The sequence below is a fragment of the Myotis myotis genome, unplaced genomic scaffold (genome assembly GCF_014108235.1).
Source record: "Myotis myotis isolate mMyoMyo1 unplaced genomic scaffold, mMyoMyo1.p scaffold_m19_p_15, whole genome shotgun sequence".
Classification (NCBI taxonomy): Eukaryota; Metazoa; Chordata; class Mammalia; order Chiroptera; family Vespertilionidae; genus Myotis; species Myotis myotis.
Genome location: NW_023416319.1, coordinates 3,725,628 through 3,739,706, shown reverse-complemented (window position 1 = coordinate 3,739,706; position 14,079 = coordinate 3,725,628).

The following is a 14,079-nucleotide window of genomic DNA, read 5'->3' as shown; positions in this document are numbered from 1 at the left end:
GTTTGGAGCAATTTGAGTTTGAGAGGCAGGTGCCTTTAAGACAAGTGCTGAGAGGCATTTAGATGGATGACTGGGGTGAGCTCAGCTCACAGCAGGGAGGAGAGAGGAGGCTGCAACACAGACCACCAGGGTGGTCAGTCCCCGTTCAGCCAGGAGCTTGGAGTTGGAGGGCAGACGTTCTAACTAGGAGGGGGGACAGTGCCGGGGAGGGGGACTGTAGGCTCTGAGGGGTGGGTTTTCCACCACAGGGGGGTCAGCGAAGTCCCTTATCCCGTCAGGATGGGCCTGGAGGAGGCACAGGCCTGGACACCCGTTGTCAGAGGGTTGTGGGTGTGGAGAAGGGCCAGGGCAAGCTCAGCTGTCCCTACAGACACTAGGTAGGGGCAGCTGGCACGACCCTGGGGCGGAACAGTCCCAATTGTCCTGTCACCCTGATAAGTCTAGTACCCATCTGGCAGCCATCTCGTTATTAGTGTTAAAGCTCATTTGATTGATAAAATGTTCCAGTCTGTCATTGATTCTGAGCTTTTTTTTCTCCACTTTAACTTCTTTGAAAGTGAGAAGTGTTGACAATCAATGGCATCTGACAATCGCTGCAGGCCGGGTGGCAGTCACAGGCATGGGTAATCTCCCTGACCTTGCAAAGTGGGGGTCAGGAGCTTGAAGGCAAATCTCAGAGACACAGACACTTGCTTTTTCAATCCCCAGAGAGGGGAGGGATGTTTGTGGGGAGGTGGTGAGCCCTCAACAGAAGCCACAATTAGGCGGCTCGGCAGAACTGAACAACCATCGGCTTGTAATGATTTGATTGTTTTTTAAGAAGCCATGCATTACCAAGGCTCCTGACGGAACAGAAGTGGTATCACCTGGGACTCTGTGGAGACAGAGACTCAGATTTGAAGGAGATTCAGAAGAGTCAGACCCTGACTGTGAAGTTTTAGAAAATCTTATTCAATTTTTTATGCTACATTATGTCACATCATATCAATCATATTATAATATATACTAGCGGCCTGGCGCACGGATTCGTGCACATTGAATGGAAATCGGGAGCTCGAGCCCGCGTGCCCCGGGGAGTTTCCACGTTCCCTGAGCCGCTGGGAAGTCACATGGGGAGTCTGTCCTCCTCCCCGCAGCTTCCTGAAAACATATTTCCAAATGTCCCTTCTGCGGCCCCGGTCTCGCCTTACTGGCCGGGAGGTCCCCAGTGAGCACCTTGGGCCATGCTGAACGCTTTCCACTGCTCAGAGCCGGATAAGAGATGCTTGGAGGGGAACAATACAAAGTTGGGGATCTTGGAGGGAGCGGGTGCTCTCTATCCCGCACCCCCACCCTTCAGATCCATCTCTCTGACTTTTACCCCGATTGTCAGTCGCCATCTTGTGGCCATTTTTATATTGCTGCCTTCGGTCTGTAGCTCTGGGGCAATCGATAAGGGATGAGATTTTTATCTCTATGCCGGAGGCAGAGTCCCAGGAGCCTGGCAGCGATATCAGGCTCTGTAGGCTTATGGAGTATGTGCCTCACGGGAAGTTCTGGCTGAGCTGTGGGCATCCCCGGGGCTGGGTACCAGCACTGTGGGGGGAGGAGGGGTATCTATCCACAGGAACTGCTATCCGTGGGCCCGCCCACCCACAGGAGCCACCGGGGATCTGTGGGGAACACAGGAGCCTGGAGGGAGCCCGGATGCAGGCCAGGCTTGGGAGGGTGCGATGGACTCCGCTGCGGACACCCGTGGGAGACCCGCTCATCAAATTGGGATTTTCTTACCTTTTCCAGGACTCTCTCCTGAGGTGGGGACCAGTCCGGTTTGGAAGTGGCAGCTGAGGGTGGTAGGAAGGAAGGAGGGAGAGGCGGATGGCGGTCCTGGGTAAGGCGCCTTCTTAATATTTCAGTTCCATATCTGAAGGAACATGGCAGTAGCTACCTGGATTCTGCTGTTGCTGTTTTAAACCCGCTCTGGCAGTTTCGGAGTAGTTAACCCATTGCATGAAATGTGACCATTGACACGGTGGGTTTGGCCTGCCTGGCTAGTTTCTCTCATGGACCCCATTTGTGTTCTGTTCCTTCTGGCTTTCCTCTGGGTCATCCAGAGATTGGGATAGTGACCCCGTTTAGATCTTCTCTTGTTTTGGAACAAGTCCTCTTGTTTTTATTTCGTCGTTGCTCTCGTGGTGAGACTATGCGTGTGTCCACAGCTTGTCACGATCTCCCGTGTTAGTGTGGTTCTGTGTCACAGAAAGCGTGAGAGCCACACAACCCCTGCTTGTTTACCCTCACGCTTGGCCATCACTGTTGTGCAGTTACTCCCAACAGAGTATGAAGCTGCGACGCACGGATGTTAATTGGCAAACAGCCACCTGTCTTCCAAGGGCCTGACAAAGGAGAAAGGCTTTTGCCATTGTCGTATCTGCTCCTTGTTGCACCCGCAGGCCCACGTCCCATCTGCCCCAACTCCGCCCAGGCCAGGCCTGCCTTCCGCATTTCTTGTCCCTCAGGTCGATTGGCTGCACATTCTCGCCACTTTGGTTTGAAAATGTCTTCAATCCGCCTCGTTTTTATTTTTTTTTGCTGAATGTGGACTTCTAACTTGGCGGGTGAAATTCTAGCTCCCCGGGAATTGTCTGGGCGTCGCCTGCCGCTTTGTTTTGGGGAGAAGTCAGCACTTTTCACTTGCTGCTGCTTAGATTTTTTTCTGTGTCTACATTTCCATCAGTTTGACCGTGAGGTACCTGGTGATGGGTTTCTTTGCATTTATCACGCTTGGCATTTATCAAGTTCCTTTCATATCGTTGCTCCCTGCGTCCTTCTCCCTCTTCTCCTTCTTCTGGGAATTTAATGATACAGAATACAGACTCCTGCTAGTCCCCAAGTGTTGCCGGTTCTCTGTTCACTTTTATCCAGCAATGTTTTGTGTTTTTTTGAAAGTAAACATTTAACTCTAGAACGGTTTTAGATCTGCAGAATTATTGCAAAGGCAGCACAGAAGGTCCCATTACTGCACACTCGGTGTCTCCTACCATTAACATCTTACGTGATGAAGGGCTGTGACCTAAGGACCAGACATCTCACACCAAACAGAGACTCAGCTGGGCACAGCCTCCATCAACACTCCCTGGCAGGGAGGCTTTCACTCTCCCCTTAGAAAGGCAGTGTGATGTATTTTGAGGCCGATTTAAAAATTATGCACAAGAGCCGCCACAAATCACAAAGAAAAAGAATGGGATTTCATGTGAACAGGGGATTTGCAGGAACCCATGCATCACTGTGTCCCACGTGGGACCGGTTCACCTTCTGGGGATAAATAACGGCTCCATCACCCGCCGTCTGCGTTTCCTGCAATGCCCAGAACCGTGTGGAGACCCAGTTTTCTCCGCACCATTTGCTGGCGAGGAGACAGACGTACAGACCAGTGGGTCAGCACAGAGAGCCCAGAAACCGTCCCCCGAACGAGCAGTCAGCGGCGTCCACACGTGAATTCGCGGTGAGGAAGCCTGGCCTTTCACTTCTGCTTTAGGAAGTACAGCTCTGTGCTCATTATAGCTGCTGCTTAAAATGCAGGCATTTACTTGAATATTTAGAAACATAAAATAAATGAGTTATCTGGGGATTCACGGCAGCACTTTATCCCGGGATGGCCCATCTTTTACCTGTAAATTTATTATTCTGTACAAAGTCAAAGATTTCAGTAGACATTTATTACACTCATAAACCTTTAGAACGAACGGGCAGTGGAAATAGGTGGGACATAAAACTTCATCTTCAAGATCCACATCGATCACCAGCCCTTTACCAGCATGAGACTCTCGCTGGGTGTAACTGTGTCGCCGTTAAAGGTCTCTGTTCACATATGTGACGGATCCAGAGATTCTGTCGCCTCTCGCTGAACCCGGCAGCCCAGGCCCAGGCCCAGTGTCCACCTGGCAGGTGTGTGAGGATTCAATCGGGTGATCCCCGGGGGGAGCCCAGTGCCCGGCACGCGGAGCGCATCCCTGAAAGTGGACCTGCATGGCCACCGTTTCCAGTGTGTGATCTCCCTGTTGATAACACAGGGATGGGCGCCACGGCGCGTGGATGGTTTGCACAGCAGCGGAGCAGGAAGCTCAGCCCACCTCACACACTTGGATCAATCAGATGTCACCACTGGATTAGGGAAACTTCAGATCCACAGACTGGATTGAGCTGGACCCTGGCATTTGCATAACCAAGAGGAGCAACATGCCAGCTCTCAGCAGAGCCCACCTGCTTCCCAGCCCCATGGAGAGAAGCCTGCTGGTGGGCTGTCAATCAAAGCTGGGGTGTATTCACAGGGACTGGAGTTCCAGGTCCTGGTCACGGCCCCTCCTCGGGGAGGAAGGAACTCTGACCCCGGAGGAGGCGCAGGTCGAGGAAGGGGTGACCTGGCCGTGGCAGGTCCAGGGCGAGGCTTCACCTGGGTCATGGTCTGTGATCATCCCGATGCCGTGATGAAACTGCGTCGTTTCCGTTTACCAGGAAACAGGCTGACGGAGGTGAGGAGCATCCTGACAGCTCTCACGCGGATGGTGCGGTGCAAACCCAGGCAGGCAGACGAGGGGCCGGCTTCCAAGCCCTGTGCCTGATGCATCCCCGCATCAAACCACAGACAGAATCTCCCACTTGTGGGGAAAATGGATCCGCAGCCCACAAGGCAGAAGCGGGGACGGTGGCTGTGGTGTCACCTGTCACGTGGGCCCTCCTCACCCCCCAGCGGAGGAAGAGGAAGTCTGCGTGCTGAAAACCCTCCCCTTTCTCGTCCCCCAAAGAAAAGGTGTCCAGTACCAAAATAATGTTTCTTTCTTTGTTAACAGCTCCGTCCCCACCCTTCTTCCCGTAAAAACCTTCCTTTGTACAACCCCTGGGAGCACCTTCCGTGGCTGGGTCGGCAGCTGCCTGGTTCATGAGTCGATGATAAAGACAATTATATCTCCAAGTGTACGTGGTTGAATTTGTGTTTTAACACCTGCTCGGTGATTTACATTTCATTTAACACTCAGCGAATATGGTTGGAGCGCCTGCCATTGGCTGCTCTGGGCACGTGGGACACACCAAGACTCTGCCCCCAGCAGCTGCCATCTCAGGAACCAGCATGGCCACACGGTGTCCCCCTCGTCCCCATCTCATGGTCCTCCCCATGCCCAGACCAGGCACATGTACTGCGGAACCTGCCCCTCCCATCTGCCCCCACCCCACCTCTGCATCCCCGGCCCACAGCACCATCCTCTGTGGCCTGGATGCCTTCATTACGCCCCAGCACGTGCCCTGTTTTACCGGCTCCACTTATAACCCTTTATCTACATGGCAGCTACTGCGATCCTTCACACGACAACTCCTCCCACGTCCCACATGTACCTTCATGGACTCGCGCTGCCTTCAGAATAAAACCCTTCAACTTGCAGGGCCCTGAATCCCAGATGACCTGGACCCCCCACCCCTGGCTCCTTCCAGCCTTCCTCCCTTCACCTCACAAAGCCCTGCAGGCTGTCCCACCTCCTCTCAGAAAACCTGCCTCGGGGACTTGGCACGTGCAGTTCCCCTGCCGGCAATGTCTCCCCTCACTATGTGGGCTGAACGGTTGTGTCCCCAAACTTCATAGGTTGAAGCCCAGACCTTCAGTGTGATGGGTGGGGCCTTCGACAGGGGATTCGGGTTAGATGAGGTGGTGAGGGTGGGGCCTGGAGGTGGGATTAGTGCCCTTGTAAGAGGAGATGCTTCAGCACTCACTCTGTCCCCGCCTCTGGCTCTGTCCTGCATCGGTCAGTAAGACAGTGATGAGCACGTATCCCCTGCACAGAACTGTCACTGAACGTGATTCCGGAGCTCCACAGACGGGCCGAGGACCCCCGGCCTGGCCACGGGGAGGAAAGGAACGGAAGCATCCCAGCATCCCTGCGGAGATGGAGCACAGGACACTAAGCACGCTGGTCCCAGATCTGCAGGGATCAGCATTCTCCCAGCACAGGAAATACAGCCATGAATTCTACAAGCACTTAACCTCGCGAGTTATTAGGGTTGTAGTCAACTGAAATTAGGTTTATGTACTGAGCAGGCTGGAGCTAGCTTCCTAATCAGGAGTGCTTTCTCTCGCCCAGTCCCTAGATCTCGAACTCTGGGGGGGGGGCGTCCTGCTTGTGAGGAGACGCTCCATCCGGGCAGAGGAGCCCCTGTCATCCGGCGTGTCTGGGCACGCATGTCCTGGCCATGGGTCCTGTCTCCTGCCGGCTATTTCTGCATGGATTTTTTTCTGCAATGGGAAGCTCCGGTCGCAAGAGGAAATGGCTGTGAACTGGGTGGATACCAACCTGGGCTCCGCCAGGGAACGTGGGCCAAGCTGCTCTGACAAGGCAGGTATGTCTGCTGAAGACTCTGTGAGCAGTTCCCCAGGCCCAAGGACCTGCTGCTCAGGGTGGAGGTGGGAGCAGAGAGGCCTGGCAGGACCACCCCCTTCAAAGGCGTCTGCCCTCCAGTGGATCCTGGTGCCTTCACCTTGGACAGAGGTGAGGGGCTGGGTACTAGGGACCCTGCGGAGGAGGGAGCTGAGTCATGGCTGAGGATCAGCTGTGGAACTGCGTGGGGTCTGGGCCAGCCACAGAGCAGGGGCCTGAATACAAGACTCCCTCATCCTGGGTCTCTCCATGCTCAGAGGGGACCTGGCCCTCCTCCAGACCTCCCGCAAAGATGCTCCTCGGAGCGTGGGTCCTGGCAGCCTGCTCTCCCTCCAGTAATGAAGGAGTTCCCTTTGGCCCCATTGAATTAATGTGGAAGGTTCTGGCCAATTCCCCACAGAACTCTAAAACCTGCAGCGCTTGTAACCTCCAAGCTAAGTGGTGCTGAGAGACCTTTCGGAGAGTCTGTTCTCATTTGCATTTTGCACGTTTATATGTTTGTATCAGAATGGGTCTGGGAGTCTGAAAATACACTCCTGGCCTTGACCTCTGCCCCATGAAGGTGAGACGTCCAAGAGGCTTGTGCGTTCAGACCCCAGAACCCTGGCACGCTGACGTCCAGGTCACAGGTTCTGCTGATCTTGGCTGTGCGTAATTCACATGCAGTTCTGAGCAGGGAGCCTGGAGCCGCGTGGGCACACAGCTGTCAGTGGTCCATCCTCAGGCGGGGCTGGCACTCACAGTGCCCGCACCAGGTGACTGTGGTCCCGCCCTCACCTCACCGCCCTGCAAGAATGCTGACCACAGAGATCCTTCTTAAAGGGCAAGCTCATTAATTTTAAGGAGTTCTGCCCTTTCCTCTCACTCCCTTGGTCTGACGAGGACCCCGCCTATTGCTAAGATTCTCCCTTTCCCAATTATCTCATGCCTCTAATACGTGGGCAGTCGAACTCTGAGAGCTTTGTAATGCCTTGGATTCTGAGCCTGGGTTAGAATGCACGGCAGTACCAGCGGGGGTTGGACGGCACCAGTGGTGGGATGTGGTCTGTTCATTCATTTGTTCAGTGGGGACTCAGTCGCTGGCATCTCACGTGATAAGAATCTCACAGACATGGTGACACAGTTGCTCAGGTGACCCCCTAATCCCTCTGGCAGTTCTTCCAGGTGATGGGGAGCCCTTCCCTCCAGACTGAGGAGTCCAGGGCCAACGGGAAAGTGACCCGATGACCTCCAGAAGCACGATCAGCTCGAATGGACATGAGTCTGTGATGGAAGAGGAGCTGTGTTGTCACGTGAGGAATTCTGGCTGAGCCATGTCAAGCCACAGGTGCTCAGCCAGCTCGTGGCAGTTCTGGGCAGCAGCCTGGTGAGCACGCCTGAGCAGCATCTTCCGCGGGCCTGTTATGCCCATCAGCCACCTCCACCTGCCAGCCAGGAGCCCTGCTGTCAGACGCGAGACCCTGAAAGAGACAGCGTTGGTCTTCTGCAGTGTCAGCATCATTGGCACCACCAGGTGGATAAATCGATTGAAATTCTAATTTAATTGACATATTTATTCCCAAGATTTATTATTGGTTCATTTTATTCCCATTTGATAATGTTTCATTTCTTTCTTGTTTAATTTCCAATGCACACTGAATATCTTCATTTATCTTATTGAGCACACTAAATAGAATAATAATTATTATTTTTAAAATATTTATTAAATTGGGATGACATTGGTCCACATGAACATATAGGCTTCAGGTGTGGGTTTCTATGTTACAAGATCTGTATATTGCACCGTGTGCCCACCACCCAAAGTCAAATCTGATCCTGGCACCGTATATTAGGACTCCCCTTTCCTCCCCCCTTTTCCCTCTGGCAACCATCACACTGATGTTTGTTTTATACCCACATATGGGTGAAATCATATGGTTCTTAGCTTTTCCTGACTGACTTATTTCACTTCGCATAACGTTCTCAAGGTCCGTCCATGTTGTTGCAAATGGCGCTATTTCATCCTTTCTTGTGGCTGAGTGGCACTCCATTGTGTGTACGCACCACATCTTCTTTATCCAGTCCTCTATCCCAGGACACTTTGATTGTTTCCGTGTCTTAGCCACCATGAATAGTGCTGCAGTGAACAGAGGATTGCATATATCTTTGGAAATACATGATTTCAAATTTTTTTCAGGTGGGTCGTATCATAGCTCTAGTCTTAATTTTTTGAGGACTCACCAGACTGCTTTCCATAGCAGGTGTGTTAGTCTACATTCCCACCAGCAGTGAACGAGGGTTCCCTTTCCCGCACCACCTCTCCAACACTTGTAGTTGCTTGTCTTGTTGGTAATGGCCACTCTAACTGGTATGAGGTGGTCTCTCATTGTAGCTTTGATTTGCATTTCCCTAATTGCCAGTGAGGTTAAACATCTCTTCATATATCTATTGGCTGTGTGCATGTCTTCTTGGGAGAGGTGTATTTTCAGGTCCTCTGCCCACTTTTTGATTGGGTAGTTTGTTTGGTGTTGAGTTTTATGAGTTCTTTATATATTTTGGAAATTAAACCTTTGTCGGAGTTACTGTTTGCAAATATCGTCTCCCATCTGCTTGGCTGCCTCTTTGTTTTGTTGTCAATTTATTTTGCCGCGCAGAGCTTTTATAATTATTTTAAAGTACTTTTCGTCTTCTTATAGAAAGATTTCTCATCTAGAATAAATTGTTTTACAAATGTTATTTATGGGGGATGGTATCCCTAAGCCTTAGCATTCCTTACACATTCTGCATTTCGGTTTCGGGAAGAAGCTTTCCGTTGGATTGGTTTTGTTGTTGTTTTACTGTTTCCCTCCTGTTCTTTGTTTACCCCTCTAGCTGTGTGGTGGTGGCCTCTGGATCCTCAGTTCAGAACCAGTCTTTAAAGTGTGATCCAGGGTCCTAGCCATGAGGAGATACAGATCCACCACCACACGAGGGAGCAGCTTTTCCTGGCACCTGGCTCTCGGAAGCTCCGTGTTCTCCTGCCCATTTGCACCTTGGCTGGCCCTTCACTGTGGCCTCAGGCAGCCTTCAGCAGGGTTGTCACGTTCAGGTTCTTGGACAAGCATGAAGGCCCCAATTCCACGCGCTGGCTTTGACACTGATAACTCTGGCTGCCCCTTTTCCCATGAAGCACTTTAAAGGCCCTTTGGCCTGTATAAGCCAAGCTCCTGGCCCTGCACCTGGAGCCCAGCTGACCTAGGGTCTCAGCCCCCTCACTGCTCAGCATTTCTGCAGCTCCTGGTTCACAGAGCAGGATTTAGCTCCCTTCTGAGCTCAGAACTGTCTTTCTAGCTTCTTCTTCTTTTTAAAAAAGATTTCATCTATTATTGCTATGTTTTTGGAGCAAAAGGGACGCATCAAAGCCTGAGATCACCATGCCAGCTTGTCAAAAATGAAGGGCATTTGATCTTTGCTGCAAACTGGCCTGGAAGATTCCTAGAGATTCGTCTTCATAGAGACTTGAGAACGAAACGAAACCACATGACCTCAGCTTGCATGCATTTGACTGGAAGCCAAGGAGCTCAGGATACTGTAGGGGAGCTGGTGCCTGACCCCGCTTTGAAGAGAAAGCGCACGATTCCTATCTGTGCACAAACCACAAAGAACTTCTGGGAGTTGAGGGAAAGCATGCAGCACCGAGGCCCCTTTCTGTGGCCATTTGAATAAGAGCAGGAATGCTCATCTCTCTGTTTCGGGCCATTGACGCATTGCTGTTCTCAGGAGGCGCCTTTGAGGAAAAGCTGAGGGCAGCTGGGAGAATCCCGCCTTGGGCCAGGCCCCTGGAAACAGCTGTCTGTTGTGGAGCACAAGTGCTGCCTCCAAGAACACGTGCACCCGACGCTTCATGCCTTTACAATTCAGACAACCCCACACGTACATGACGGCGGGCTTCTCCCCCCACCAGCCTGAGAGTGAACGGTGTCCCTGTGAGGTGTGTGAGGTTGCTCTGACGTGTTTAGCAGGAAGGTTAGCTCTGGTTTAGAATGGGTTCACGAAAACAAATAACAGCCATCGGATACTGTATGCCCTTGAGTGGAGGAATGGAGGGCGGAGACAGTGCCCAGATGGGCCCCAGAGAACAGAGCATCTGTAGTCCGGACGCTGAGGATTCAGACGTGCCTTGGTCCAGGTCCAGGCTGCCTGGTTGAGCTCTGCAAACACCACCTCAGGCTGCAGGTGGCTCTCCATGGTGCTGAAACGCCTCTCCACCACCTCCTGATCACCCCTCTCCCCCGCCCCAGGACTGCACATCTTCCCAGGACATCTGGGATGATTCTGAAGCCGGGAGCCTCTCCCTCAAGTGAACCTGGGCCGGAGCCCGCGGCTGGTGTCAGTGTGGAGAGGCTGGCTCTGCAGCCAGGCTCCCCGGGCAGGAATCTGGACTCCCTGCCTACGGCTGCATGCCGCGTTGCATTGCTTCTCTCCTGCCTGCTGTCTCCTCTGTGTGCCGGGTGTCCTGAAGGCACAGCCAGCCCTGGCCTTTGGAGGGCCTCAGGAGGTCATGAGCCTGGCACAGAGCCCAGCAACGGGACAGGCACATGCTCAAACATATGTGATTAAACCTGTAATGGTTGTGGACAAAGCACCAGCTCCATTGGCACCCAATCCCAGCTCGGCACTCACTTCCTCCGTGACCCTGGAGCAGTCCTGCAGCCCCGGTTGTCTCTGGTTACAGACTGGCAATGGGCCCACACTCTCAGGTCTGTGGTGGGAACTACAGGAACGAAGCCACGCATGAGAGAAGGGTGTTACCAATCCCGGGTGTTCACCACACGCTCCCCACATATGCGCCTTCCTGCGCTCTTCAAAACTTACAGCGAGGGAGCTAAGGGAACCTCAGTTATGAAGACCTATCGGATCGTGAACAGAATCGCATAAATATAAATCACACTGATAATGCCTTGGGTAGGGGAACAGGCTTGATTATTATTAATATAGGACACACAGCCTGCTTAGGGACACACTTGATAACAACTGGAAAAATATGCCAGGAAGTATTCCCACAGAGATCCTTCAGATGCAAGAAATGAATTTCCGCAGAGAAAACGAGGCCCCCTTCTTCACACAGTGCTCAGGCAGACACCTTCTCTCCCTGGGCGTTACCGGAGGCTCGAGGAAACGCACCGAAGACCCATTCCTTCCAGTCCAGTCTCCTCCGAGACCCGTTTCCTGCTCAGATTGTGTCTGGGACGATCGGATTCTCTATGAAGGGTAGAAACGAGGAGCCATTTTAGTTAATGGCTCAGAAATTTCAATTATATTAACGTTGAATTAGTGCTGGGCACCAACAGTCAATTTCCCTCTCCTTAGACACATTGTTAAGTGAATCTCTCTAAGTCCAGGTTGGATCAGATGATAGTCCTAATACTTGTGCTGTCCTCACAATGAACCATTACGTTTCCTGATTCTAAATGACAACAAGATAAAGTCGTCACATACAGTCGTAAGCATCCCGAAGCCTAAAGGTATTTGCTGTTTTCCTCAGTAACCATGTTTTTCTTCCCGGTGCCCAGTTTTTATTTTCTAAATCAGTAAAAACTTATTGAATATGACTTGGGGGTTCGCAGAAAACTAATTGAAATAATCTTTTATGTTAATGACAACATTTCGGAAAAGCAGCAACGATAGAAAAATCACGGACAAAAGACCACGTCTTACAACTTCTCCTTGCATCCCCGTCTTCTGTTTTTAAATTGTTCATCAAAGCCGCCAACATTGCTTATGGGGAGATACAATAAGCCTTTATATCTCAAAAGCTTTGAAAATTATTCCCTGTGCTTACTCTTTTGCTTCTGAAGGAAGAGTATCCCTTTAAATTGGAAACCTGCTATTATTTGTGTCTGAAATGTCGGAAAGAACGAGTTGGGGCTGCACTGCTATTAACAGCCCGCTGAGGGGGACAGAATAGATGGCCAGGCCGCGGGAAAGCCATTCATCGTGAGGCGTGATAACCAGTCACTTTCCTCCATCACACCCCGCACCTGCAGCACCAAAGGCCCAGCTCCCCCTTGTATGGTATCAAGTATTTCATAATTTCAGCCTCTCTCTCACTTACGGCGACATTGTTTCTTCTTAGAGAGCTTACAAGAAGATTGGGTTATTGTGTTTCAAAAGCACACCAGGCAGGGCTGCAGGCACTGGCCCAGCACCACCCTTCCCAGGGTGCGCTTTGGCTCCGGAAGTCAAGCCTGGCCTCGGGCATCTCCGGACGCAGTGTCAGGAGCCTGGTGCTCTGCAGGGCTGGAGACGAAGGAGAGAACCCAGGCTTTGAAGTTGCTGATTCAAGAGATCAAGTGTGCTTCGATGATGTGTCCTGTGGTTATGGGAACATCGCCCCAGCTCCCGAGAAGGCTTCTGTCTCAAGGAACTTCACAATAAGTATGGATCTCAGCTGTAAACGTGGATAAAAATGACATTAGCTTTTCTTTTTCTTTTAAAAAAATGTTTTTATTCAAAATTTTTTGAGAGAGGAAGGAAGGGAGAGGGATAAAGAGATAGAAACATCAAGAGAAGCATCATTGATTGCCTACCTTCTGCATGCCCCCTACTGGGGATGGAGCCCATCACTGGGAAATGTGCCCTAACCAGGAATCTAACTGGTGATCTCTTGGTTCATGGGTCGATGCTCAACCACTGAGCTGCACCATCTGGACTTTTTCTTTTCTTTTTAAGTTATCTAAGATCAGTGTCACAACAGTATCCCATATAATAAAAGCTTAATATGCACATTGTTCCCTTGACCGGGAGTTCAAACTCTCGCTATGATGTGCACTGACCACCAGGGGGCGGCACGGGTGGGCCCCAATGAGAATGGAACTGTGGCAGGATGGTGGAGTAGATGAGCAGGCAGCACCAGCCAAGGCGGGTGTGAGCGGGGCGACCAGCAGTGGCAGTTGGGGCAGGGCCACTGCCCAGCTCTCAGGCGCTAAGGGAGCCAGGCGGGAGCCTGATGAGTCAGGCGGAGCCGGACATGCAGGGGCCTGGGGACCCAGGTGCTGCCCAGGACCCAGAGGTTAGCTGGGACCTGCCCTCCACACCAGACACTTGCACTTCGATCACCAGCCAGGCCTAGGGACCTCACCCATGCACGAATTTTGTGCACTGGGCCTCTAGTTATATATAAAGCAGCTTTCTCAATCTTCGTCCTTCCATCTTCTCTTTTCCCCTGAAAGTCAATCATGAAATTCCGCCATGAGGGACGGAAATTCAGCTTGCATGTTCCGGCATGATGCAAACAAGGGGGAAGCCATCCGACGTGCCCATGTGACATCTCTGGGCCAAGATGTCACCTGTGTCCAGGGCTTGTGGGCCTGGTCTGTCCCCACAGTGGGGAGAGGCAGGAGCTCTCACGCCTGCTGGGGGCTGTGTCCCGAGCCCGAAGACCCTGCAGGCATGTCGGCTGAGTGTCCCCCCCCCCACGTTGAGGGCTTCTCACCTCAGACCAGTATTTGAGAGACTCATGCACACTGGACGGCCGGCCCAGCTCACCCCAGAACAGAAGCGGGGCTGGCTTCACGCGGTGGGTTCCTGCGCAACAGGCCAAGGTCAGCGGAGGACACAGACGGTCATCTCCTCTGCGAAGCTGCTCTTGTTGACGGTGCCCAGCGTCCGACTCCCAATTCATCTTAGCACTTAGCACGAGGACAAAACGACGCTT